Genomic DNA, 26,534 nt, shown 5'->3' with positions numbered 1-26,534 from the left:
ATTTGTTTTGGACAAGATCATGGGCAAGGGAACTAAAGAGCTCAGGCTACACAGGAGTGCTTAGAACATCTGCAGATGTATGCTTAACTAATATTTAATGGATCTGATTTTTGAACATTTATTGGAGGTAAAGAATGAAATACAGCATGTAAAACTAATTTGGGCTGTACTTTCTATTTAAGGTGCTTTTGGGGAAATAAAGCAATCTAGCAATATAAGGGTTTTTAATCTATGATTGGTAAATTATTTTTAACCTGTTTAATAGTTGAAAAGAAAATAGACATTTTTTGATAATTGAATGTCTGTCATGATGCATGCAGTCTGAAGCTAGAGCACTGTTTTGTGATATGGGAAATGTTGCACTTTATATGAACCTTTTGTAAATCCCCTTTATCTCTTCAGTGCTTGCAAAACTGCAAAGAAATCATCAAAATAAATAACAAAAACTGTGTTCCTGCTCCCATTTCCATCTTGAATACAAAATTTACCCTTGGAAATTTCAATAAGCAATGCATAGTAAACTGCAACCAACTGTAAATTTCACCCACATTAAGAATTTTTCAAAACATCTCCTGACTGGCTGTCGAAGCAAAAATACGTGCAAGACATGAAGATAAGCCTCCTGCCAGCATAAAGTTAATTTTTACAGTATGCTTTTAAAGTCTTATTTTAAAGATACTAAAGCACCTTAAAGAAATTCTCATGCTTTGTTTTTAGTATCACTAGCAAATCTATATTTTTCTTATATTTTGCAAAATTGCCATCTTCCTCTTCCAAAAGAAATCCAAAGAAAATTCAGCTGGCAGTATTTATCCTTCTGGAAAACTTCATGTCAAAAGTGACTCTTTCATCAAGGTTTTACACACCACTTTATACTGATATATAGGAAAAAAAAAATCACCTACATATAAATCTAAATGCATTTGTATCATATCTTGTCTACTAGATAGATTGTATTTTTCCCTGAACAAGCACAGTTTACAAAGCTCCAATAGTTTCCACATCCTAAGTATTTTGCTGTGACCTACTTATTCCTAGTCTTCATAGTCAGAAAATAGCCACTAGATGAAGTTAAATAACCATTATATTAAATCTTGCAAACATGCCAGATAAATGGGGGGAGGAGGTAAAGGGAAAAAATACAGAATAAAAGGAAGAAACTCAAAACAAAGCACATGAGCCCCTTGAGGTTAAGCATCAGACCCAATTAGGTTAATAGAGTTTCACTGATTTGTTCTAATTGCAAAACTGGTTCAAGTCTTTGTTCAGAGATGCAAGAGAGAGATTGTACTTTGTTCCCAGCTGAGCCTTGGTTCCAGCTGTACCTTGTTCCTAGCTAAATATATAGTGAAGAACATGCCTCACACTCCAGTCACTAGAATGCTTCTGGATACTTCTTCCACTACAGTGGTGAATTACCCTGATCAGATGTCTTAGTCATGGTGCTCTTTTAAACCTTCCAATCCTAACACAATAGTCACATATTTGCTTCTCAATTCTGTCTCACTGCAAATCTAATCCTACACACAGTCACCTTCAGTGGTTTCCCAGCCCTTGGCTCTTTGGGCAAGTCCGAGGTCATTGCTCTGGGTGGTATCCCATTATAACACTATCAAATTTCAGCATATTTTAAGCAGAGAAAAAGCATCCTAGATTGCCATCATGGTACATGTAGCTATCAAACAGCATTAGAAGTATACATATGCTGTCAGCATTTTCACCACTTTGGTCTCTAGACTAGTGCAAGTTGTACATAACTATCTCAGTGATTAAAGTGCTAGTGGCTGGTCTACACCAATGTTCTTGTGAAAGCAAGGCAAACAGTAAGAGTGAAATAAATAAAGACTGACATTAAGAACATGTCTGGTGCCCCTAAAATAAATTTTCACTACAAGTTAATTATGGTTTTCACAAGTCTTCCCTCTAAGTGATCTGCTAGCCAATTAAAACACTCAGATCCAAGCCCTAGATAAGTCTGAGAAAGATATTTGACCTCAGACTACTTCAGTACAAGTTATTCAAGAGTTGACAGTCCTCCAGTGCATTCACTGAGGCTTCCCTCCAGCTCAGATACAGTCTCCTGTTTCCTCTTTCTGCCTTCTTTATTAGAAATGTCTTTCTTTGGCTTGATTTTTACATCCTAGTCTACTCAGACATATATCTACACACAGGGCATTTCAACTGAGAGACTTGACCTGCCAAATCCTCCTTCTGACATGCTGCCCACAAGAAGAAAAAAAAAAAATACATGAAGATTCTGGACAACCTCAGAAAGTGACTAACAGTAGGGCTCTTGACTTTGGAGTGGCATTAGGATGCAGCAGTTCCACCCAAAATTTTCAAGCAACAGCAGATAGTTATCAGAGGATGCCTCTCTGAGCACATAAAAAAGGTTTTTGGAATGCACATGGAAAAACTGTGGCATATAAATCCAAAGGAATACAAGAAGGACTCACTAAGAGGAGCTTAACCCTTTCCTTTTTCACTGGTTACATTTAGATGAGAAAGTAGAGGTAGTGGAGAACTAGCAGCTCCAAGAACAAGTGCAGGCAAAAATGTGGGGTTGGTGTCTACGCCCACACTGCTGACAGATCTATGGCTCAGACTTTTTTAAGAATGCAGTGACAGAGAGAAAAATCAGAAGGCACTAATTACTATAGCAAGGGAAAAATCAGGTAGGAGCTAAATTATAACATAAAGCAAGTCTTGCCTCTGTTAAAATCTCATTTTTGGTTGACATTAAACCTTGAGGAGCTATGGTTTTCCACCATTATGTCCCAGATATTCAAGAGAATGGAAGCACAAATAAGCATAGAAATAATAGACAATTCTTTTTGGCAGAACCAAGTGCAGCAATTAATACAAGCTGAGAAGAATGTACAAATACAGGCATACTTGTCTAGATATGATTTCAGTATATGCCTTGCTGACATCAAGGCCAATACTGAATAATTTTAAGGAAGTCAATGTATTAAGGCTGCTATAATCTATACCACTATTCAAATTAAAAAAAAATTCAAATCTTCTTGTATTGCAGGTCTGAAAACCTATGAAATGTTGACAGGACATGACAGAAAGATTCACCTGCACTTCTTCTATGCTTTCGTTACTCACAAGACTTCTTAGAACTTAAAATGTGTATAAGTCATCAGAAAATACAGAACACTTAAAATGAGGTGCCCGAAAACTCTCTTTCAGTCTGGATCTTGAAGAATATGATACTTTGGCCACATTATAGTGTAATTAACATCTCAGTTATTGCTAAGATCCTTTATAGCTACTGCAAGGTCCCTGCCCTACTTCTGGATTAATTGTTCCTAATTTCTGTTTATCACTTCTTATCCTGTCCTGTGGTTAAACTAGTTGGAGCAGTTTCTGAGCAGAGAATCTAAGACTATACCTCAAGTAAATAAAAAGCTAGATTTCCTCTATTCTGTGACTCAGTAACATCAAAAGGAAAGATTTCTTTTCCACCTTCAGACAGAATAATAAAATATCATTACACAAAACTCTGCTCCAGTCAAAACAAGGTATGTCCACAGGAGTGAGTGTGTGGCAGCAAAAGGCACAAGAAACCTTGAAGAAAAGAGAAGTGGTTGGAGGCAAGCTGCTGCAGGAGCTACAGAGAGAACTGCCAACCAGTCAAACCAGCTTCTAGACCAGCACAAGAGCCAGGGCTGGTCTGCAGCTGAGCAGGTGCTGCAGGAGGTTGCAGCAGACTGCTTTGCACATTATTTCCATAAGGAGAGGGGGGAAAAGCAGTGTTGGTAACAGCTGAGCAAACTGCAAGCCAGGAAGTGCTGAAGCAGCTGCTGGACAGTAAACAGCTAGCAGCAGAAATAGACAACAAAATAGAAATGCATGTACAGACTTACTGTATTGTATTCTGCTTCCACTTCACTTTCTGCCTTAATTAGAATTAATATTTTAAGGTCCTAAGAGAAATCCACCTTACACACGGCTGCTCTTGCAGTAATAAGGATTAAATCAATCCTTTCTTCCTTCAGCTCCCCACTGGGAGCAAACATATGGCTTCTGAGAGGGTTTGACCCATTTCCCATCTGCCAGTGACCAAACTAGAGGTAGTGAAATGCACCATCAGCACCCATCTCTGAGAAGATGGAGACCTACTGAAATTAAGATTAACTAATTCATCAAGCAAAGATTTTGAAATAAAGGAAAGCTTTTTAGTATACCAGAACTCATTAATAAGTACAGGTATACATCTGTATGAGTACATTAGGATTTCACATAAATTTTTAAGTAATGCTATGATAATACAAATTCTTCCATAGCAAATATTCAGCTGAAGTTATTAGCCAGTCTTCAAGATCCCTTTCATCATTATTTTAGTTGCTTGTAGGTTCTGCACATGGATAATTTTGAGGTGGACACTGTTGGTCATCCCCATCACACAGCAGGTTGCAGAAAGGGGCTTCTCAAGCTTGTAGATTTGATTACTCCAAAAGTAGCCACATTCCACTAATAATAAGTCAATAAATATATTTATTATGCTTATTTATTTTCATTTATATTTCAATATAAATATATTTATTGACTGTCTTTATTTAGTGGAGTAATCCACTAATGCAGTCTTTCTGTTTCAGTGGCTGGAGTTCTCTGCATCAATGTGCTATATAGTGCAAAGCTATTAGGTTCATTTATTGTTGTCTCAGGATTTCTATACCCTGAAACAATAAATCCCAGGACTCTCACCCCAGGATAAAAGATATTTAATATATACACTACAGTTTTTTGGAGCTGTGAACCATTATTTTTCATACCCTTACAGTCACTCATGTCCATCTTTTAAAAATATGCTGAAACACAGAACAGATTTTTATTTCAATATAGATCTATGAAGCAAAAACCAGCCAAATCTTGAGTATAGGCCTTTTCTGGTTTGCCATCATATAATCTTTGAAGGACTCCAACTCTGCATTTGTACAGTTTAGGAACAAATTATTACATGTCTCTTCCAGCTGATCCATTTCTCCAAATTCTTTAGAGAACTTCACCCTTCATAAAACTTTCATAAAAAGCAATGCACCTACATTTGTATTAGTCCTACTAACATTAATAGATGTTATCAAGTGCTAGATGACTCGCATCTAGTGCTAGATTTAGACTGCTAACTCAGTTATCCAATGCTTTTCATTCTAGAGAGCAGTTTATGTTGTTCCTGTCTTCATTCATACGACCATATCCATCATTTCTTAATTTAAGGAATTAAAAATTACTTCTGAATGAAATGTAAGAATTATGAAAATAACAAAGTTTTCCGCTCTCAGTTAAATTCCAGTAATTCATAAATGTCTCCTACTTTGATTTTAGGAGTATTGAAGTTCAGTGTCTGATCAAAGCTTTGAGAGTCCACAAATTTAGAAACACATTCTTAGGCTTGGTAACCAGCAGAGTGTTTCCTAAGGTAATTTGCTTCACTGATTTAAGAAAGCTATGGTGTTACAGTCATACAGGCAGGAGATAGCAGACACCAAACATGTAACAGTGTTTTCTAGTATTTAATTTTTCATCTGGGTCATGTCAGAAAAGCCACAAGAATACATTCCCAATGAGTACTTCACAATTTCAAACTGCAGAGCAAAGTAGGACAAAACATCCCAAAAATTCACATCACAAATTGTTTTGAGGCCCAAGCAAGCACTTAGACTAAGCCACATATTAGCCACAAGAATGTTTCTTTTGCCTTCTGAGAAGCCTGAATAGCTTGACAAGACCAAATAACTCCAAAATACCAATATCTTTTCCTACACATTAACACTGCAGTCTTCAACCTACCTATCTTTAGCTGCAATTCAATTTCTCAGTTAGATTTTATATTTTTTGTTACACATATTTTTCTGTAGGAAACTGTCAGTGAAAGAGACTGGAATGGCCCTCATATATAATATTAACTTTATGCTTACTATTAAAATTTTATTTATTTTTATATTTGAAAATTTTTAGTCTGAAAACTTTATAGTTCTACAACTACATACAATTCTGAATTAATCTGTTTAAGGAGATTTTTTTTCTGAAATATTAGAAAACTTGAAAGAGGTTTTAAATACATGGCCAGTGTTACAGCTTTTGCTGCTTTTTTGTTTTTTTGATGTTAATACCCGGTAATACATTAATTTCAAACTTGTCATAATTTTTAGTCATTTCATCACTGATAAGAAATTTCTCTCATCAACATCAGAAACTGTGCCTTTAATTGCAAATTCTCTTTCCTTATTGTTTCAAAATTATTTGTAAATTTTTAAGTAAAATCAGCTTACTAGGAAACAAGACTTTAAAAAACATAATCAAAGTGTTATATTAGCTTTGCACCTACATTTCTCAGAACAGAGTAATTCAAGTTTTAGAATGTTTCTAAAAGATTATTAAATTTCAAAAAGAGGAAAAGCTCTACCATAAATTACTCTAAAAAATCTAAATTATGCAAACTAAAGTGGCTTTTTCAGTGTTATTCCAGGATTATTTTATTTTTTTTACCTCGGAAGCCATAAAGAATTTTAAATTCTGGCCCATGTCATTGTATTGAAAAAATTTCCAGGGTCTAACTATCCAATCTATGGATAGTTCTGCTTGCCAACTATGCTACAATACTTTTAAAATCTTGAGCAATCTTCAGACTCCTGAAGAAAATGCATTATTTCCCAGAAAAAAGAAAATAATTTGCTTATTGAGCTTGTCTACCAAACTGGTTAAAAAATGAATGCCTAACCTATGTGCTCCAGCTGTAAAAAATATGAAATTGTGGCTCTCATTTAGTTTCATGCAGAGGAAAATAGACCTTATACCAGAATTTTAAGTCCTTCAATGCTATTTTAAAGATAATGTTTTACTATGCTTGGATTTATTAAGGAGATCATAATTCAGTATTGTGATCTAATAGTCACAGAGAAAAAAAGTCAAAGTCAGAAGTAATTAAATTGGGCTATGTGCTAGAAGGCTATAGCTATTATTGTCAGAAAGCAGCACATCTGTTGGTATTGCCTGTTGTATTACAGAGACAAGCTTTTGCAGTATCTGAAATATTAAAGGTAAAGTTAGTAAAAATACTTTGTTTACAAACGCAGAGTTCTTTTTAAAATCACAGCATATAAGATTTTTTTAATGTGGACTGATGCTAAAGTATATATAGGACAGATCTATTGTTTGTGACAGATGTTCTCAAGGAACATGGATTTTAATTAAATTCCTCCCTATTTACTTTAATCATGTTTTATTAATCTATGATAAAACATTGGCACATGTACAAAATGAATGGTGAAGAAAACACATGGACAAAGGCTTCATTAGTTAATTGGCTGAATACTTCCATAAAGTTTAGTGGATGATCCTTCATTTTCAAAAGGTTCATGCAACACTTCTGACCCCAGAAAAACACTTGTCTAAACAAATAAAAGGACAACTGTGAGTGAATTACAAATACAGAACTAGCACCAAGATTTCAACACTCTGAGCTTGTAAGCGCAATCTATTTAAGCATTTTAATTTTTACATTAAAATACAATATGAATCTGGGTGACACTGGGCACAAGTATGAATGGGGAGGAGTGGCTGGCTGGCAGCCCTGCGGAAAGGGCCGGTGGTGCTGGTTGGCAGCTGCTCCCTGGGAGCCAGCAGCACCTGCCCAGGCAGCCCGGAGGGCAAACCCCATCCTGGGGTGCATCCAACCCATCTCCAGCCAGCCAGAAGGGGACACGACCCCATGGAACTCGGCGCTGAGGCCTCACCTCGAGCGCTGTGCGCAGCTCTGTGTGCCACAGTTTAGGAGGTGAAGGTGCTTCAATGAGCAGAGGGTTGCACCAAAGCTGGGAAAGGACTAGAAGCTATTTCGTATGAGGAGCAGCTGAGGACTTTGGGCTTGTCTAGTTTGGAGAAAAGGAGGCTTAGAGGCAACACCTCATTGATCTCTACAGCTTCCTGAAGAGGGGAGGTGGGGTGGGAGGTGTTGAGATCTTCTCCCTGGTTCACATGAATGGTTCAAATGAATGGTTCAAAAATGTTCCACAGGAGGTCCAGACTTGGCATTAAGAAGCATTTATTTACTGAGAGGATGGTCAAACACTGGAACTGCCCTCTTAGCTGTTTGTGTTTGATGCCACAAGCCTGTCAGTGTTTAAGAGGCATTTGAACATGCTGGTTGGCCCCAAAGCAGTCAGACAATTGGACAAGATGATCATTGCAGGTTCTTGACAACTGAGCAATTTTATTGTACACTATTAAAGATCAAGTAGAAAGGTTGATAAATTATCTTTTGTTATTCTTGATATTAGACAAGAGAAATATTTTTTTTTAATCTCTGCAAATCAATAGATTATTTTTAGACAAAAACTGCTCATATTTAAAAGACTACAGCTGATATTTCAGAAAGTTCATTCCTTAACTGGCAGTTCATTACATTACACTGTTTCTTTCTTTTCACCCAGAAAATAAGTTTAGTTCATGGTTTCAATGTTGTTCTCTTCTAATCCCTAAAACACAGAGGGAGACAATATCTTTCTAGATGGCAATGATACACAAAGTTTTTCCTAATTACAGAACTTCCTGTCAATTTTGTCAATGACTGGCTTCCTCAACGTCATCAAAAACTATGGTGGAACTATTATTGCCTCTTTCGACATATAACTGTGTATTAAGGACTTACTCATTAACTGCAAGCTTATTACCAAGAGGGTAAGGATATAGACCTAAAAAGCTTTGTAATGGGATATACAGCATTCATTTAAGCCATTCATCCACATCTGGTCTAGCTTAGCAGTGACCTAAAATCATTACCGTATGAAAGCTCCTTCCTATGCAAAAGGAACCATTTAGTCCAGTTTTTTATCTGAGGACATATCCACATCACAAAGGAGCTATTAAAACCTCTTGCAGAGTCTCCAAGGATTTAAAGAATGAGCTTGCTTAGCTGAAGTTAAATTTATTATTACTGTGTTCTTAAATTGCTGCTGATTCATTTTCTGCATGCTGTAACCATATGGGATAAAGCCAGTAGATATATTTTTTGCATATTGTACTTTTTAACTCTTTAACCTTATTCCAAATATGATTAGAAATAGTGCCTCATATCCATTAAACGGCCACAGAGGAGTTTGCAGCGTTCCTGCTGCTTTGACAGGAGCTGAGGCCCATGGGGTCATCAAGCAGCAGTTCTGGCCTGTTTATTTCAGCTGTTACCTTATTCTCCCTTGGTTTCTTGTAGCCAGCAACCCAATTTTTAGCCCTCTTCTGGCTGGGGTAGCTCTAGCCAAACTCTTTTTCCTGTTCTGTGCCCCTTCTCTGAGGCTTTGTGCCAGCTCTGACTGTCAGCAGCCAGATTGTCCCCAACTGCCTTTCTGCACCTTCCCATGGGGCAGGAAGCCCTGATAGCTCAAACACACCCTGGGCACATTATTTTCTTCCTCACAAGTCCCTTCCCTGTCTGCCCAAACAGCCTGTCTTGTTTAGCACTCCCCACATATTTCTAGCAGCAAGGATAACATGTCAAAAGCCAAAAAGTTTGTCATGGGACGTGTAGGAGGTCATGGCACAAATCTTTAACATATCTGCCATGTTCCTGGTACATCATTTGGCAGGCCTGCTCTCAGTCTTGTGGTAGCACAGTGGGCATTTGGGGTGGGGAGGAGATACTGGGACTTTCTTGTGCATCTGTGCTTGACTTCACATACAAGTCTGTCTGACAATGTTTACAATAACAGCAAGCATAGAAATATAACACTAATACCAAAATGGATCACACTATTGTGTTTGGCTTATTTGTTTCTGGGATCTACAGAAAACCCTGGTACTTACTCTAACTACTATTGACCTCTACAAAATCAGGTTGAATTATATCAGCAGATGGAGCTGTGATTTTTGACCCTAATGTTCTTACTGCCTGTGTACTTCATCGCTGCTATCCCTGCATTGCCATTAAATAGGACTTCATTCCCTAGAGCTATCATAAATAATTCCCATGAATTCACATTTTAAGTTTACCACCATGCTTTAGTTCAAAGAATTCACTGTGCAAAACTTTGTTTCTTATACATCAGGGACCTTTTATTTTCACATTCAATACTAGGAACTTTTTTATATTTCAAATAAGAACAACAAAAAAAAAATCAGTAAAATGCTAAGAAATTATCAACCATTATAGCCCATTCCACATAAAAATTAGTAATTTTTTCAATCTTACTTTTAAGTCACTGATACCTTACTTGGACTTTTAGAAAATCAAGTCACTTAAAGCTTTTGACACATTCCTGAAGATTTTGGCTACTTTACCCTTTTAAAGCTATATTTCAAAAATTGAAACCAGGATAAAATTTGATAAGATTGTTTTATCATCTCTCAAGAAGACAAAATATACATGTTAGCTTCTTGAAAAAATAGTTTAAAACCTACTCAGATTATAATCAGCTTTCCAATACACAAAAAACACTTTAGTGCTTCACAGTACTAAAATACCAACTGGAACTTACCAGAACTTCACAGACAAAACTAATAACATTTTCATTTTTTTGGCAGGAAATTGAGGAGCATGATTATTCCCAAATCTTTACAGTCCTATAACCCTTTATCAAACCTTTCCATCTCAAATGAGGCACATACATTTCTAATGTTTTTACTTCTTCCAAGAATTCAGCTTGGCTTTGTTCAACTTCATGACACTTTCCTTAGGGAAATCACAGAATCGGAGAAAAAAACCAAAAAATCCACACATGGGAAGATATTGGGCCTGAAGCTTATTAATGACCCTAGTAAGCCTTGAATAAGACCTACACATTTATATTTCCATTAGAAGTGAAACATGAGAAGCCGGCAGGAGTTGAGTTAGATCTGTACAAGAACTGAGCAGCACCTGAGGCAAGATTCAGTGGCATGCCTGTAATAGGTGCAGCAGTGAAATAATTGTGAGAGGGAGTAAGTACTAAGGTAGCTTCAAGAATAACCTAATGCTGATATTTTGGAGCAACTCCAAAATGTAATTTATCAGCATGTAATATCATCACTGGTAAGGAATCCCACTCACTGCTGCTGTGCTGCAAACCCTGCTCCTCCCAACCCCTGCACAGCTCCCAAGGGAACTCTGAGAGCCTTCCTCCTCATCACTGCTGCAGGAATTATCTCACTGGGAGCCATTAAAGTACCATTATGCCTTGTTAGCTCCCTCACTCTTTTTTAAAATTAAAAAGAGCCCCCTCAGAAGCTTGAATTTTGGGGTGGGGGGGAGTGTTAATCAAGTTTTCCATACTGTGTGCTAGATTTGTGGCTTGGAGTCAATGTCCCTGGTGAACACACATCTGTGCCAAGTGAATGATTAGATGTCAGTCTCCTTTCCTACCTTGTACATCTACTCCTATAATCTCTTTATAGAAAAATGAATGTTTTTCCTCACACTGAAAAAGGACATATCCTATATATTGGTATTGCATTATCACCCAAAAATCTAATACACTGCGATTGATAACATTACTGGACTTTTCAGACTCTCAAGACAGAGTTGCTAACTGATCCATAATTTTTTATCAAATAGCTGGTGATCTGCCCTATATTTACATCTTTATCAGTTTTCTAAAAGGTCACTGCACAGAATTTCAGGGTTTATCACATTACTTTTTTCATCCCATTTGAATCTAACTTTTATTCTGTGATGTCTTGGAAGATCTCTTAGAAGAAGAAAGCAAGCTACCTTCTGCTTGTGTCCCAGCTGGCAGTTATGAGCTATCAATCAGAAGAGGAGAACTTAAATAGAGTCCTACGGCACAGATTTTATTTTCTTCACTTTAAGTAAAATGATTTGAAAGGCTGGAATAAATCACTGTGTATCCTGGCCCAGAAGATAACCACCTCTGAGTATTCAATACATCCACCATTTTTCTCATAAAGGGATTTATTCTACCCAAAGATTCTTTTCTCAGCTGTGTGCAGGCAGAACTGAAATGCTGGACTTTCTTCCACTGGGCTGTCAGGACGTGTTATTCTGCTGATCAAGGATCTTCAAGTACCCAACACTAATCAGTCCAAGACAGGCTAATTATAATCCCTGAGGCTGCCTCCAGTCTAGGAAAATATTGCTAGAAAAACCAACCTATGAGCCTTGCCAAGCTGGCATTTTTCCTAGCTCCAAGTGGTATCAAATTTCACTTTCAGACCGTGTAATTTTCAGGCTGGGTATAGCTGGGGGAAATATCATTTCATAGGCTGAATGTTTCTTGAGGTTCTCTATAACCTCTGCCTTCCCTGTGGTTCTCCCATACCAATGAAAGAACCTGACAAAAAGTTATTTTATCTTTATAGTTTTGCTTAAGAAATGGCTGTCCATAGTCTGAATTTATTAAGGATTAGTTACAACCATGTCGTATTACTCAGATTAAAAGGATCCATCAACAATTGTCAGTAAGAACACCAGGAACTGCAGAATTCAATTTCTAAACCATTCAATAAAGTTCAAGAAAACATGCTGTTGGAGTTCACATACATCTAACAGTAGTTTTAGGTGCTGAGTTTAGCAGAATACCTTGTTTAATTTACATACTAAATGCAGCCCTAGATTTAATTTTTAACAATTCAAAATATGAGTATAGGAATCAGAGCTACATGCCAGTATATAGGACGAGGCAAGACAAAACTGAAGGGGATTCTAAATTGTATTGGGAATCAGAAAACAAAAGACGTTAATTTGAGGTCTACTTTTACTCTTCATCACTCAAAAAGTGCCTTTCTTCCTATGTTTCTCTTTCCTGAGCTATTGACACATTAATTGGGAATATACAACCTTAATTTACTTGACATAGCTATTCTGGTTTCAAAAATAAATATTTATTAGACTGGAAAGAGCAATATCTCCACAACCCAGGGGACTGGCTAATTCAGAGCAGATGCTGGTCCTATGCATCTCCTTTTAATGCAGATCCATCTGTCAATAGTTGGTTTGTGTTGTGTGCTCTCTGAACAAAACCTAGGCAATAAAGTTTCATGAAGATCAACAATTGGTGTTTTGAGGAGTCTGCAATGACTGAAAAGCACAGACTTGTAAAACAATTCTTATCAATCTCTAATTTTGGAAAGGAGCCCTTGGAGATAATGCAAAAGCATGACAGGTCCACCTTTCACAAAAAACAGTAACTTCTTTTAAATAGAATGGCATGTACATATTGCCTCAAGCTTTGCAATATGAGGTGGTGCTGCCTCTGTCTATGTGGAAATCACTTCAACTCAGCCAGTAGAGATATTTGCCTGGTCATTTCAAACTTAATTGTAGAATTCATCTGATATTTTCAATTCATTAGATTCAACATAGTTGAGTAAACACTACTTATAAATGAAATGTTTTGCTACCAAAATCACTGAGCTTTCGATGCATTTCGTAAATGTTCTGCTGTGCAATCTTTTGCCCAAGACCAAAAATCCCCAAAGCTGGTTTCCTTGCTTTAGGTTTAGCAGTGCATTTTCCAGCACCCACATCTCTTCCATTCAGCCATGTCCCCCTGCACCATTCTCTCAGGTATCTGCTCCTTGCCTGATGGGTACCCCTGTGTGTGAGGTCACACTGGCAGTGGTGTCACCTGCACATGCACAGAGAGGTTTGCAAAGGCAAACAATGTCATTATGTCCATTCCACAGGTGGCAAGCAAGGGGCACAGCTGCAGAGGCAGTGTGAAAGGGGCATATTCAGCATCACAGCCCCAAGGGTTTCCAGTCTCCTTGATTCAAGTATCACTGGCCATTCACTGCCTTTCTTGTAGCTTATCACTTCTCTGACCAACTTTTATTCTCTAGCCTGTTACACTGACATTTAAACCCAGGAATCGCTTATACTAGTTTCAGTACATTTCATGACAAGCACTGGAGGTAGAACACCTAAGATTTTTACTGAAATACTAATTAAGTACCAGCATTCTATAGAACTCACCATTCAGCCCCTCAAGGTGCTGACAAAAATTCTCTATATTGCCTAACAAGAACAGGAAGAAGAGACATCTGAGGGAGATTTATCTCCTGTGATTTACAAATTACAGCAAAGAAAAGGGCTTTTGTAGGTGGGACCAGCAAATGAAACAACTTCCAATCCAATTCAAAATGACCTAACAAAGCAGAACAGAAGGAATAATTAAGTTTTCAGTATAATTCACAGAAATACAAAATCAAGCCCCTCCATTTATTTAAAAGTTTACTTTAAAAGCTACTGCATTGCACACAGATGCAAAGCACTTCAGGGGTTAAAATTATTTTCTTCTGAAAGAGTTAGCACCATTATTGCTGATACACTGTTTATACATCATGCACAGAGTATATTTAGATTCCACCTTCTCCAGATACAAGAAAACCCAAAATCCCCTAATAATTTTCAAAGGTTATCTGTGCATATTAGCATCAAAAAGCTGCTTGCTGCTGTTAATGACCTAGTAAGATATTAGGATGAAATTTTGAGAAGGAGCAAGACTAGATGGCATATTAAGGATCTATAGAATAAACCCTGCATATTTTAAAAGATGACCCTTAAAATGGCAACTTACATATCTGCTGTGTCATTGCCTTAGCAACAGACTAGATATGCTGAAATCTGACAGACAGCAGGCTTTCCTAGCTGAAGCTATGAGCTTTGAGGGGAGGGCTTTCTGCAATCTAAATCAGATTTATTACTCTAAAAGAAATGGTATGTTTTAGGAGACTACCAGTGCAGCTTAAAGTACAGGAAGGACACACACTAGCTAGCACAGCTTTGCCCAGGGAATTAGCCTCTTCAGCAGGAAAAGCTAAACATGATCTAACACACTTGAAAATTGTAAGCAGCCTGGAGTAGCTTCATGCAACAGCTTTGAAAGATGTCCTTATTTGAAAACATTCTCAATAGACCACAGTTATTCCATCAATAGAACTCAGCTCTGAAGTACAGCTTTTCAGGACAAAAACTAAGTGTCAACAAAAGTTTTTCATTCATTTTTTTCATTGTTAACTAGTGTTTTGTTTGAGTTTCTTTAAGGGTCATTTTGTAATATCAGCTGAACAACAATTTTATACAGCCCTCATACTTGACATTATCAGGCTCCTTGCTTTTTGGTTTGTGTTCATTGTACATGTTCTCTCAGTCTCTCAAATAAATACCTGTCAAAAACATACAGATATATAATTGAAAGGGAGAAAACATAATACAATTGACTGTTCAACAGCCTTTCTTGGTGGGCTTGGTTAGCAGCATATAATGCTGTACTATGAAATGCAAAAAAGGCATCTGGCCTTACTTCCCAATTTTCTACCTAATGAGCATAATGTTTTAGTTAGTAGGTGTATTATTTACTTTTTTCTATTTTGCAGGCATGTTTTGTTGTATCAACTGTCTTGATAGAGAATATTCTGTCACAGCAATCTGTTAAACAAAGGAGGAGCACTTATCTAGCCAATACAGGAAATGCTGTTTTAAAACTCCCAAATTAAATGTGGGATTGTGTTGTATTGTGGGTTTTTTTAAACCAAGAAGCGCACAGAACATCTTCTTTTCTGTTGTAAATTAAATGCACAAAGGTGCAGCTTTTTGTTTCATTTTAATCAATACAGTAAAGGTTTGTCTAAAACTATGAGAAGCAGATACTCCTGAAGCAATACACAGAATAAATAAATAGACTCTACAGCTTGGGGTAGTTATGATAATTCATTTTGTTAACTTAAGTGAATTCCAAAAATCTCTATTTCACTCCTCTTTTGAAAACTAGAATGTTCCATGCTTCTCATGTCAATTTGCAGCCTAGTTTACAGCAGGTAACAAGCATTTTTTGCCTTAAATCCCTTGAAAGTTCATGAAGGATTCCCACTAAAAGCTCAGCTTTATTAAATAAAACCATGACCAATAAAAAACAGCCAACCTCAGAAAACAAACAGAAGCACAAACAGGAAAATACAAAGGCAGATAAAAGCTTATAAACTTTTTAAGTTCTATACAAGGAACAGGAAAAATAGCTTTTTCTCCCAAGTTTGCCACAGGTTTTCCAAGAAGCTTGGGCATGTGACTTATCCCTTGTAAGGAAATATATAGGAAAAGTAAGAAAAAAAATTATTCACCTCAAGTTAAGCTGAAGATCAAGGCAAACAAGCCAGAAAAGATTTGCCTGTTTCTCAGGCAAATCATTACAGCCCCTTGCACTGTAAGGGTTCTATCCAAGCTTCGGTAGAGGGATCTAAATTCTGTTTTTTTAAAACATAATAATCCTTAAGTCCCACAAGTTTTCTGTATCTAAACTTTCATTAACAACTTTTTAGAAACTGTCCAGAAGAAATGCAACATTTCTCCAAGGGATTTAAATAAGAAAAGAATGACAGCTTTGTAGAAGAGAACAATTACAGTCATATAATCCAGGAACAGCAATCTGGAAGGAGCTAGTAAGAGAGAGCAAGTCAATATATGATGGAATTGAGAGGAGCGGAAAACAAATACAAGTCTAAGATAAAATGCATCCTATTCTTGCAGGTTAAGGCTGAAGTAGAGATTCATCTATAAGCTTTTAGACCAGAGAAAAAATGCTGAAAAAATCACACAGAAAATAAACAAACTTGTATTCAGACATTAGCATTCATTTTATCCACACACCAAGCTGGCAAAAAAAATGATATTAATACCTGACAGCACATAAAGTAACATTATATCAGCATCCTAATTCTGAAACTGTGACAACATTGAACTTACAAGAGAATCAGTACAGGGCAGCTCTTGAAAGACAAAAAAAACCCATAAAAATAATAGATATATAAGACTGAAAGCAGAACTAATTACTGCAGTTGGGTGCTTCCTCAGTCAAATGCTAGGAGTTCTTTAATACAATCTCACGCCATCTTTCCAAGTGTGTCAGCTCCCATAAGACACAGCACCTGAGGAGGCTGAGAAAAGTATTTTACAGAGGTATTTCCTCATTGAAATCACCATCGCTTGCAAGACCTCTTTGCCAAAGAGAGAATGCACATTTCAGCCAAATGCTTAGCATACTTTAGGTCTCTGTGAAAGGAGCTGGATGTGGAGCAGCAGCAGCGCTGGGGGTCAGCAATTCCTGTACCTGCTGTCCCAAGAGCCAGGTGCTTCCCTTTGTCAGAGCCTTTCTACTGCCCCACCCTACAGAGCAGTCCTTCTTCCAGAGCCAGCTGCTTGCCCTGAGTGCTCTCACCAGCCCAGAAGCCCCTGGGCTGGCAAAGGTAGGGAAGTGTCAATACAATTCACAGTGCTCATTCTCCATCATCCTGAGGCTGATACTCTCCTCAGGACACAAAGATTATTCCTCAGGCTAGAGGACACCCTGTATATTTAGAAGCCATCTCAACTTTCAGGCACCTTAGAAGACATTCTTTACACAGCTGAGGGAAAATCCCTCTTTGCCTGCCACTGGGACTGATCACTGGACAAACAGGAGGCAGCAGTATTTTGGCCAAGTCTGCCAGGGCAAGCCTGCATCTGACACATGCCATGAAAACAGAGTTCACACAGAGCAGAGAGGATTCCTGGCTTGAAGCATCTTGTCTGAAAATGCCAGACATTGCAAAGTACACAGGGCTGAATCTTTTGACCTTGGAGGGATGAAAAGCTGAGTCAGCCTTGCTGGGATTCAAAGCACTCAGGAGTCAGATATTTGAAACCTGTCTTTCATGCACCAAACGGAAGGTAAGAGCTATCTGGTTTGTTTCTTAATTTATTCCCTCTTTTCCTCAGAACCGAAGCTTTTCTGAAGGCATTTTAAAAATAAGAAAAATTTTGTTTCAGGAAAGCACATTTTGATACTCAAAGAGTGATTTTTGTGATGACCCTTCTGATATTATATATACACATAAATAGGAACATACCAAACTAGTTGAAGTATTTATATTATACACTTTTAGCAGTTTTTCTTAATGGATATGAAGTGGAGATAGGTACTTTTCTTTTTAAATATACAAAAAACATAAAATATAAGATCAGATATGAAGAAGACAATATTCCACAGGTCTTTGTCCAGGAGCACAAATCAAACAGCACACATGCCTATGCAGCAAGCAAGCTATAGGTAGCCCTTAAGCACTGACAAAACAGAAAATTACTACAGTAACAGCTTGGTAGGGTTAGAAACACAGCTGAGGTCTGCCTTGTCCTCTGCCAGTCTCCAGAGGCTGAGAAGCCCAATATGGGAGCTGCCTTTTCAGGAGAACTCTGGATCATAACCATGATGTCAGATATGATGACCATCATTGCCACTGTATGACCTTCTCTCTTACTAATCCAGTCTACTTTTGGCTCTCCATCCAGCTCAGCTTTTGCATTGATTCCTTCCTTTCCTGTGGCAGGAAAGACTTGGCCCAGTCTGGCTGACTCACAGGGGCAACATTTACAACTTCGTAATCTTCTGCAGCTAGAATCTGCTTTAATGAGTGTCTGTTTTTATAGAAAAGCACAAGTCACCTTTACCCTGTCCAGTCCACAGAAATGTTAGTATTCACACATAAATTAGTTGCAAGATGATTCCTCAATGCCTTTTTTTAACACCAGTGTAATATCTGCAAAGTTACTATAAATGCAGTGACATTTCATTATAGAATATGGGCCATACTTACAATAATACTTACAATACCAAATAGAAATATAATACTTTGAGAGACAAACATGTTATCTTTTAATGCACATGATTTTTTTTTTTTTCTTTTAAAAGCACCTCTGGAACTTCAGACATTCTGCCCCACCCTGAAGCTTGGAGTACACAGCAGAGACTGGGGGGGAAGGGGTTGCAGGAAAACAAGCCCAGAGTTTTGCCAATATTTCTTTCATGATGCAGGAGTGAGTTTTACAGAAAGGTGCAAGTAGACTAGGACATGGTAATTTTAAAAATTATTTCTAATTCTTCTATTATTTTGAAGGAAATATTTCACCAGGATTTTGGAAGTGCCATCAACTCTAATCAACACCTGAGCATTTCTGATAGAGATTTCCTTTGACTAGACTTTCAAGGGATGGGTTTCTGAGCACAGCTTCATTCCTGATCTGTCAGAGGTGGGAAACACAGGACACCCACCCACTGTTCTACTGTAACTTGACCTACAAAAGATGAAGTTCAGAACATAGATTAGGTTCCCTCACAACTCCTCTTTAGAGAAGAAAGAAAATTCCTTCCATTAAGGGCACGCTCTGATCCCCTCTAGGTAGGCTTTGCATTGTTGTATGGTAAAAAAAAACCCTACAAACTGTTAAAACTGTACCAACTTCCACTGCTGTGGTTAGGTTTTATCATCAGCTCCTACAGCTGCTTTGGGAAGAACCAAGCTTCTGTTTCTCTCTGCATTGAGTGCTAAGCTATATAAGAACTACTTAATTGATGATATAATAAAACCCTTCAGAGAAAAGTAAAGATTAAACAGTGACATCCTTTCAGTTCACTAGTACACAGCCATCCCCAGCTCCACATCAGTATGATTCTGCATATACAGAAGAACTCTGGCCTTCAGAGTAACAGTGCAAATGCAGCTACTTCAGGGAAGAATACATGTATTTACAAAACATATTGCCTTCAGTAATGGTATAAGGCCAGCTGTGAAACAAAGCTGAAAGCAGCACAATTTTCACACTGTCAAATGCTGTCTCACTTGTACCAGTTATGAATCTGCCTCAACAACAAGCAAAATTGTATTATATCTTTAGTGTTTCTACGTTTGGTCATGCTCTGACTCAGGCAATCAGGCTTGCTTTTCATAGTAACATTCCTTTTCCATATCCTCACATACAGATCTCAGTGCAACACTTGGGCCCATACAAAAATTAACAGGAAGCATTCTATAATCAAAGTATTGAGCAGGAGTCAAAATTTGCCAAGATTACCAAAAAGCAACTAGTGTCATCACAGCTCCATTATTAGCAGGTGTTTCCTAGGGCAAACAATGATGTAAGAAGTGTGAGGAATAGAGAGTAGCAGGACTTCTTTTTTAAGTGTTTAAGAAATGATATTGTTTGTATTATTATTAGGGGAGAAAAAATCCTTCACTGAGGGCTTCATAATAGGTCATGCCTCCATTAATACCATCAAAAGTTGTTGGTTTTTTACCCAGTATGTTTCCACTAAGTTTGAACATTGATCTGAGAAATTCTAGCTGTGATCAAGTCACTTTAAAAATCTAAGAAAATACATTATTATTGATGATACTAAAAGCATAATATTTAAACCAGAAATATCTTACATCTGTGTCTTATTGGCTGTTCTTTTATGATCCCTAAAGTTGCACTTAAAGGCATTGCTCATCAGCTCTCCTCACACCCGATTCTGACTCCAGGCAGACATCAGCTGTCCCACCCCACCCCCATCCTCCTGCTAACTCATCCCTTCGAGTTTGCCTGATGGGAACACAGCAAGTGCAGGAGACCACTACTTTCATACTGTAAAATGCATCACGAATAAATAAAACATAACTCTAATCACTAATTTACAGTATTTTGCTTTGTGTTTTGCAGTGGGGAAAAAACCCAACAGATGTACCCAGATCATGCTGAAAAAAGCATGTGTGATTCTGTACAGACTGCCTAATTAAGATATAAGAGCTCTATTCCAGCTTGTGCCAGATAAGACCATCACACACACCCTTATGAAGAGTAGTCAGACCTCATTATATTTATTATTTTATCAAATAGAAGGACCAAACTCCACAATAAATATTGATATCACTACAAAATTAACAGTTACTTTTATCTCGCTGCACTTTTGAAATATAAATTACACAGGGAGAAACAGAGCCAGAGACCACTCCCTAATTCCTAGTGGACATATTGATCAATTAAAATGACATGTATCTGCTCTTTTCTTTCCTTCTAATAGCAAGTAGCTGAAAGACAATATTTCAAACATGCAAAATCAAACAATGTTGTTATATACCTTCCAGCAAGATTAACTTGAATTTAAGCAAAATAAACCTAGCCTCCAGAAGCAAGACCTTAATACAACATAAATACTAGACATTGTAAAGAATTACTAAATACTGTAGACATTACTTTAACCAGCTTTCAAAATATAAAAGATATGTATTTTCTTCCCAAGATAGAGGTGGAAACCTTTTTAATTATTCCTATTATTTTATTCATTGCAAACCTTCTCAGAATGCTTGAATCTTTGGCTACACCTTTTACTGCAGTTGCAGCAGAAAAAAAAAAAAAAGCTTGTTTTCTTTTCAGTAAAAGATAGATCTAAAGACTCACTAAACTCATAATTTTAAAAACAGAATGAAAGAAAGTAAAACAGCAAAAACACTAAAAGCTACTGTCCTTTCAAAACATTTGGTTATTGTTTGACAATTAAATCTATGTTTTGTTTTTTTTTTTAAGAATGACAGTAGAAATAGGACAGTACTGAACCATGTTTAAAATCAATACTGTTCCAGTTGCTTGTTCAGCACTGTTTGCACAGTATTTTCTGTGCTATCATGCTATGGAAGGCCAATGAAATTAAATAGGTGATGCTCATGCTATCGAGATAAAATAGGTTCAAAGAGGAGCTAAACATAATAGAAATGCTGAAATGAAGAGACAAGGAAAGGAACAAACTATATTTATAGCATTAGAATTGAAAACAGCTATTCTTTCCATTTAAGAAAATCAGACAACAGCTACATTAATTAGATTGTGAAATTTAAATATATTATCTTCAAATATTCAGCCTATTATCACAAAAGCAAAGGCAAGTCTAAACATTCAGACTGAATGTGTTTTCTGTAGGCCTTTGTCTTAGCCTGTCTGAATGAAAATAATACTTAGGCATGCAGCATCTTTCTTCAAAATGATTTTTACAAGGCAAAACCCACACACTTACATTACAAAAACCTTATAAAACAGGAAAAAATAACCCTGCAATTAAGAGCAACACAATATTTTGCAACTTACCATACCCTGTTCAAATCATCTTCTTTTGATGTTTACAGCACATCTGTAAGATGCAATACTAGGAGGTGCCTTGTGTGACCTGCTGCATGATGCTGTGACATCAGTTCAGATGATGCAGCTCATTATGGGAAAGACTGCTGTTGCTATGGCAACCGAGATGTGATACGAATCCTTACTGCATTTCCAGGGGAGTCCGAGACAATACGGAAGCCCTTTAAAGAAACAGACAAAATGCAAACAGGCTTTTAAAGTATGGTGCCACAGATTTTAGAGCCCATGTTAGTACATGCCTGTTGTTAAGGAATATTTTCAACAAATTATTCCTATGAGATGATACAGAATTGAGATGTACGAGTTATAACTTATTTCTATATTTAAAACTTAATATCATTTGTGTCAATTTAAGAACAAATTTTGTAAGTCAAATTTGGTTATCATGCAAGGGAACCTTACTTAAAATAAACATTCAGTAGCAGGATCTTAACACTAAGGTTCCAAAGGCAGTAGTTATTGAACAGTATTTTAAGAAATATATATTTTCACTCTGCCCCACCCTGCTCCTACATCCAATCTGTCACTTACAAGAAAAATCTTGTTGCTAGGGAAAAACACTTGATACTTCAAAATGAGCAGATTTAACACTGTTGAATGAATGACAATGAGTTTTTAAAAAATGCCAGGGAGGTGGCTTTTTATTCAGAAGAGGGTAAAGAAGTTTCTAGCCAACCACATAAAAAAATCTCCTTATCATTTTTCAACTGTAGGACAAACCACACTGCCCTCTGCATGCTGAGTAGCCTGGCTTTCATCTGCCCATCAGACAGAGAGATGAGTGAAGACTGTGAAAGCTGTGGGCAAGCTGCTGCTAGTGGCCAGTGGGCCACACTGCTGCCAGCCTCCAGGTAGAGCAGGAAGGCTGGCAGAGCAGAGAGCCCCTCCCCATAACCCTCATGAAGGCCTGGGGCTGAGGATCTTATTGAGTTTATTGTATTGAATCCATCACCTTCTGCACCAGGAACCTGCTCACACCCTCTGTTAAGAGTAGTGATGAGAGAAGCAAAGGTTATGTGAACAAGCACTAAAAGGAGCTGCCTGGAAATTAAAATTCACAACTAAAGAACCACCAGCACAATTTTGGCCACCTGCCAGCTCTATTTAGATGAGAAAAGTTTCTGGCAAAAACTGCTTTCCGTAGCCATGAAAATCCCTTTTTACACGGTAGGAAAGAAAGTACACAAAAGGCTGGACCCTATATACTTGAAGCCCAGAGTAAAACAAAAGCTCATCTTGAAGAAAGAAGCCCCAATGCCCTGAAGATGTCCAGTAATGTCCAATGTGCACACCACTTCTGCCCATTAAACTTTAGCCTGTAAGTAAAAATTTTGATTATTGACTTCAAAAGAAACCATAGGAAATAATACTCTCTTAGCCACCACTCACCTTAAAAAGAAGAGGCTTTGATACTTTCCGATTAATGTGTCACAACTGAGACAACCACAATACACAGAGCATCATCATACAAATTCAGAAATCTTCAACCCATAGAGAGTTACACCTCCTCACTTCAGAAAGCTGCAAGCATCTGCCCTTCTTGTTCTTCAGCCCAGCCTTTTATCCCCTCATGCTCATGCATTTCACCTGTGTGCCCTCTGCTCCCTTGGGTTATTGGGCAGTGCCTGGGCCCTCCATGGCTCATTGCTGCCAGTGCTGCTCACCTGCTGCTCACAGCTGTGCCCACTGGGGCAGTTACCACAAACTGTGTGCCTACATTAATGAATTAAGTCAAGTTTCTCCATGAATTGGGAAAGGTCATAGAGTTCCTAATTAGTGCTGGCTTGACTTTGTACGGTCTCATTTTTGACTGTTTCTCTCTTCTAATATTAATCCTATGTCATTCTAAACAATACAATAAAGCTCTCAAACTGACTCAGTATCAAATCCAGTCTAGTGATCCATAATGAACAGTTACTCACAAAAAAAAGAGCTATAGCTGTAGAATTTTGAATGTTTGAAACTTCCTTGGGTCTCTGAGAATGTAATTCACTATTTAGCAGGGAACAACACAACTGAAACTTCATTTGTGTTAGACTGACATGAAAACTAAGGTGTGTCATTTAAGTTAGCAAAGTTGATGGTGTGCTGCATGTCATTCTGTTCAAATAACTTGAGTACCTGAAGTTTTCCTTAAAGAACTATTTCTATTTTCTTAATTACTATTTGATATGATTTCTACTACCTTTATTGCAGGAAATGGAGTTGAAAAGAGGCAGTGAACTTTTATTTTTCTTAGGCAAAGGAGGAGATTCAGAAACATCATTATGGCAAGCCAGGAGTCATAATCTAGCTGATAGCAGGGTTCTGCCTCATGCCCATCAGCTTGCCCTGTGTTCCCAAAGACTGGGAAGTGACAGTGGTGGGGTGGGCACATCGGGGAAGCACACCCGGGGTCACCCCACCATGGTGGGTAGCAGTGCCCACCAGACACCCTCTTCCAGGCTGCTGCTCCAGACTCTCCAGAGGGCATCTGGCTGCATGTGACCTTCACATAAACTTCTCTGGCAGGAGTGAAGCAGCAGCATGTCTGACATGGACACAGAGGAGAATGGAGAGGGAGGGAGGCCAGGAAAGAACAGAGAAAACATCAGGCAATTTTGGCAATTTTTTACAAAGACTTCTGCCTGCTTATTGCTGACTAAAGGCTCTATGTGCTTGTTTATCCACATATGCAAATTATATGTAAATTAAGACAAAATTATAATGCTTTTCCTGATTTTTGAATGTTTGCTATTTTTAAAGTATCAGTCTGTTGTTAATTTTTCCCAAAAATTATTTCTTATGAGCCAAGGCACATGTTAGATTGGGTGCAAGACAGCTACAACAGGAATGTCCCAGGCTGAGTGTAAACTAAGTACGTGTTGCACAGATCTAATGATATTACAATGGCTTTACATGGAGGACTGCAACCACAAGATGCTAAAAGGAATTTCTACCTTATGAATACAAAAGGTAGCACCCACAAACTTTGCAACCACCTAATTAAATCTGCAGGTCTAGAAGAAGACAGCTGGACCTAACTGCTTTGGATCCTTTTTTTTTTTTTTTTTTTAATAAGGAAAGATAAAATGAAGCTTTTTTACTCACCCAACCCAGGACTCATGTATCTTCTAAATTTAAGCTTTAAAATTCCTTACAAATCAGTGGAAGAGGAGGTGCAGAGAGAGAGCCCAATCTAACCTATTACCTCACAAATACATTGATCATTTTGAAGTATCACAAGCAGGTTTCCAAGGCAAAAGCACAGGGCTTTGATGATAACTTTTTCTTATCCAAATAGAAATACTTTATCCTACTTTCAATCATAACAACTCAGTTTAATGATAGGCATAAATTACCAGTTTTAAATTCTTATTTTAATTACATTCTGGATCACCAACACATGTTGTGTCTTTCCTTTTCCCCACATTGGGACCCCCAACAGTTGTTTTGAAAGGATTGATACTCACCTGAAGAGGAAGAAATGTTTCATCTACCATCTGCCATTGTTTTCCCTCTTGGTCAGTTTATGTGCACAACTAACCATCTGCATAATCCACAAGGTTTTCAGGAAGCAAGTAGTGGTCTTTCAAGTAGACATGGCCTTAACTTTAAAAAGTTTTATTTCCCCTCAGTAAGACCAATAATAAGCCAGAGACTAACCTTGACATTATTTATTTTCCATTTAATTCTATTCAAGAAAATGAGTAAGGAGTAAACTCACAAACACAGATAAAAAAGTAAAATGTTATTGCAGACCTTTTCTCTGCATAATCCAGCTGTTTTATTCTGTGTTGTTTTTCCCTTGAAATGAAGGAAAGCAATTGCTTATGGTTACTGCTTGCCAGCTACCCTACCCAAACAGCCAAGAGAGAAAAGGGAGGTATGGTGAAGGACCAAAGGAAATGAGAATTGCATATTCTGAATTACCTGTCAAATAAGCCAGAAACAGCTTTAAATTAACATAAAAAGCAAAATCACAATTTTCTAAACACTGATACACAGCAATGTGCAACGACACAGCAAAGGAAACCTTAATTTTCATTCAAGATATTGTAATCCACTTCAAGAACCCATGTCCCAGATTTTGCATGGAGTGCCTTAATTAAACAGCTATATATACCTGGGTTTCTATTCTACTGTTGACTTTGTCAGAAGTAAAGGGTAGGGCATATACCTTGATGCCAACTCTAGCCTGTTTCCCTAAATGGAAAGGGATGTTAATCAGGATCTTATTGAGTTTATTGTATTGAATCCATCAACTGAAGGTTGCATTGAGAGTTATACAGAGTTATTCCTTGCCTAAACTTGTTAAACATCTATTTCTACCTACATTGTTAGGTAGGGAATATTTTCCATCCTGCCACCAAGGTCATCTGAGCCTCTGTTCCCACAGTAAGAGAGGCTAAGAATGGGAGCTGCTGCCCTGGTGCAAAACTGCACCTCACATGCAGTATAAAGAGCAGCTGTGCTCCCACAGCTGCACAACCCAAAGACACTAGTCAGAGCCATACATCAGTTTAAGTTTGGAGCCTCTCATTTGTACGGAATCATTATATAGAGAAGTCTCTGTTTGCACAATGAACACATTCACACTTGTTACTACAGCCTGAAGGGGATCTGGGTCACTGTTTTC

At 37.6% G+C, this 26,534-nt stretch overlaps 1 protein-coding gene and 1 long non-coding RNA gene across 6 annotated transcripts in view; one reads left to right on the top strand and one right to left on the bottom strand.

Annotated features, from left to right (window-relative positions):
• AKAP6 (A-kinase anchoring protein 6) overlaps positions 1 to 26,534 on the bottom strand; it is a 269,301-nt gene that overhangs the window by 233,948 nt on the left and 8,819 nt on the right. For all 5 annotated transcript variants that reach the window (XM_031504984.3, XM_031504983.3, XM_085582095.1 and 2 more), the window contains exon 2: positions 21,866 to 22,077. The gene's annotated coding sequence lies outside the window, so the exon portion shown is untranslated. The remainder of the gene's footprint in view (positions 1 to 21,865; positions 22,078 to 26,534) is intronic.
• Positions 16,512 to 26,534, top strand: part of LOC146767355 (uncharacterized) — a 29,319-nt gene continuing 19,296 nt past the window's right edge. The window contains exon 1 of the long non-coding RNA XR_014956041.1: positions 16,512 to 17,641. This is a non-coding gene — a long non-coding RNA (uncharacterized LOC146767355). The remainder of the gene's footprint in view (positions 17,642 to 26,534) is intronic.

Source organism: Lonchura striata, chromosome 5 (assembly GCF_050655825.1).
Source record: "Lonchura striata isolate lonStrDom1 chromosome 5, ASM5065582v1, whole genome shotgun sequence".
In the NCBI taxonomy this organism is placed as follows: domain Eukaryota; kingdom Metazoa; phylum Chordata; class Aves; order Passeriformes; family Estrildidae; genus Lonchura; species Lonchura striata.
Note: the sequence above shows the minus strand (reverse complement) of the source record. Positions and strands in the feature narration are given on the sequence as shown.